Below are 3,592 nucleotides of genomic sequence, written 5' to 3' on the forward strand. Positions count from 1 at the left end.
AACTACGATATCGCAAGGGGCGATATAATGTAGTAGTGGATGCACTAAGTCGGATGCCTCAGATTAATTCACTTGCTTTCACAGAACTAAAGAGTAGATTTTTGGAGTCATTACGTGGCAAGTGTGCACAAGATCACTCATATGCTAAAGTGTGGAGTGCAGTTTTAAAAAGGGATCCCTCACACTCACATGTCTCTGAACAGCCAGATCAACATGTCTCTGCACGCGCAGATAGAAACTCCAACACACAGAGCTCCACCCCTACTCAGGAAGAGCTTAAGCGATGGAAGAATTTTTCCATTGATGATGGCTACTTAGTCCACAAAGGTAGAGTATGTGTGCCAAAACACTCAGACACTAGGCTCCAAATCTTATTTGAGTGTCACGATAATCCAAGTGCCGGTCATCCAGGTATCCGTAAGACGTATACCTTAGTTCGACGGCAATTTTATTGGCCGGGCTTACATCATGATGTTCAAGAGTATGTACTAAACTGCCAACAATGCCAAGTTAGTAAGACAGAGCGCCTCAAGGTAGGTGGCCTTTTACATCCTTTACAGATTCCACAAGGTAAGTGGGAGAGTATCTCTATGGATTTTGTAGTAGGACTACCTACTACAAATCGTGGCCATGATGCCATTTGGGTAATTGTAGACCGTCTCACAACTAGTATGGGGCAGTTAGCTAATGGTTGAGCGTGAAGTTGTTGTGTAGGGTTAGATTTAATGTGAAATGTATACATTTTTGCAATAGATTACGTCTATAATGTATTTTTTGTGAATAAATATTTTTAAAATCAAGACTTTACGTTTATTAGAAGTATTTTGGTTGTGTATCTTTAGGGCAGCTTTAGTACTAGAGAGAGAGAGAGAGAGAGAGAGAGAGAGAGAGAGAGAGAGTTGGAAAGAGATAACAACCCTTTAAATTATATAAGATCTTTTTTTTTAGGTAATAGTATTTATTAAAAGAAGAAGGATTTCCGGAAAAAATATTGTATCCATTTGGAGTAATGGATCTAAATTTCTTAATATAAAGTGTTTCTAAGTGATTTGCTTTGTCCTTTATTGTTGTTGAATCTATAATTTCGATCGTGAACTTTTTGTTGAACGGCTTGTATCTGCTAATTTCAGTTATCATCAATTTTGTAGGTTGTTTTTTATATTGTAAAATCCTTCTTTTTAGATTAGTCGTTTGTCCAATATATATATTTTATTTATTATACATTGTAATTTATAAATAAAAATCTTACTTTGATCCTGGAGTTGGGGAGACTTTGTTTCTGTAAAAAAAAACAATTAGATTCTTTTAAAATGATTTTGTATAAACTTTTATGAGTTTTAGTATAAATATATAGCGTATTTAAAATATATTTAATTTTTTTAAAATATAGATTGTTATTTTAAAGTAAACAATGGATTCACATTTGGGTGGAGAGAGAGAGAGAGAGAGAGAGAGAGAGAGAGAGATGTGAAAATGCATTATTTGACTATGTTGATAATTTATTTAAAATATTATTGAACCTGTTGGTATTTGAGTAAAATGTGAATTTTTGAAGTAATAATTGTACCTTGACTGGTGGATGGAATATCTATAGGTATTGAAGTTGATTGCAAAGATGATTCTCCTTTATTAGCTATATCCATATCTATAAACAATGGTATGTAATTTTTTGTTTAGTTTGAAGAATATAATCATTTATAAATAGAGAAAAAATTATGATTTTATACCATTGCTTTGATTCATAGTAATGAAGAAGTTGCAAGTAGTGCCATATTGTCTTCGTGCAAATTCCATATCTAGTGATGCTGTAATGCTCTCCAAAGTGATTGGATCTTGTTTGTTTTGTACGTTGTATAGTTGCTCATACTCTTTTAGCTGAATGATTGAAGCTAGTCTATTATCAAGAGTTTTCAAAGAGTCTAATGGAATGTTGTAGCCAAAATGCAATAAGTTCATAGCATATGCTGAAATTCCATTTGTGTGTTTATCTAGTAAAGCTTGAGCTTCGTATCGCTCAAGCATTATATCTTCATTTGGTAAATCTTCTTTGAATATCTTAAGAATTCGTATTGTTAGACCTGCAAAGTAATTGTATTTGAATTAATTATTTTTGAAATTATGAATAATAGAAGTAATTTTTTTAAAACATAAGCTGAATTATTTACCATCTGTAGGGAGTTCTTTAGTAGTATGTGTTTTTTTCCATGTTTGAAACATATTGTCGGCTGCATCCATATATTGTTTTAGCTCATCATAAGATGGCCAGCCATAAATGTAATTTATTGAATCACGTCCTGAGATATTTGCATATTTAAGTTGTTTGATTCTTAAGAAGAAGTTTTCTCTATGTTGCCTTTTTTATTTTTGTTGCTCTTCTTGTTCTTTTTTTTTTTGTAGGTCTATTGTGGCTTTTGCTTTAGCTTTGATAGAATTGAAGACCTAATATATTTTAACACAATTTATACATTTAAGGTTATAAATATTGAAGTATGTGATTAGAGATAAAAGCTTACCTCCATATTGTTTAGATTTCAATCTGGAAAATATAAAAATGAATTTATAAATAGTTTTTTTATATCAATATAGTAATAAATTATAGCACCTTAAGTTTGATATAAAATAATTAATCATACGTTATCTTTGTTTTAATCTTTGGAGTATAATTTTGTCAGTCAATAATCTTCATATATATAGTGGTTTATTACTTGTATTTAGAAATCGTTGAATATTGTTATTGAATTCAATATTTTTATGTTCTTTCGATTAGTCGATCGAGACAACATGACATATAATAGTCCAGGAGAAAAACATTTTCGAATTATTAACAATGACTTACCAAAGATAGTACATCCCTGGGATTTATGTCCAGTCATTGCATATGCTAGTGTTAGTGGAAAAGATGTTTTATGATACCATGTTCCATTGTATGTCTTTTTTTGATATTTAGATCTTCTAATAGTTACATTTTGTTGTGTATGATTTACACGTATTATAAGTTTTGTTATAATAGATGTTATATTGTTATATTTAATATCTATGACTGTCCCAAAAGTTCCATTAGCTATACCTATTGCTAGATCTATGTTTTGTGTAAACATTACTAATGCCCCTATTGCTACTTTGGATAGGGTATGGAATTCTGTATCATTTATCCAATGTTGTAGCTCTGGTATATGATGTGCTGTTGTAGAAATATCTATATTGAATATATTGGAATGGTTGAATATCTTTAATAATATGAGGTCATTATAGTATATGACATCTTTATTATATGTACATAATATAGTTGTGTCTTTATCTATATATTGTTCTAAATCTTTCTCTTGTATAAATGTATCTTTTAAGTATTTATCTAATTGTGATTTAGATGGTTTACTTTGTCTGATTATATTTAAGAATTCAATGAAGTCCGGATCTGAACAATGACGGATTGAGGTATATAATGTGTGGTGTATAGCTAATTTTCAAAATGTAGAATCTGTTATTAGACATTTTTGGCATATCAAGTCTTTATTTTTACAATTACATATTGCACGCAATTGCGCTATATCTCCAAATAGAAGTAGTTTTTTAGTGTTAAATATTTCTAGCA

This window comes from Adiantum capillus-veneris, chromosome 3 (genome assembly GCF_014529385.1).
Source record: "Adiantum capillus-veneris isolate H3 chromosome 3, ASM1452938v2, whole genome shotgun sequence".
NCBI classification, from domain to species: domain Eukaryota; kingdom Viridiplantae; phylum Streptophyta; class Polypodiopsida; order Polypodiales; family Pteridaceae; genus Adiantum; species Adiantum capillus-veneris.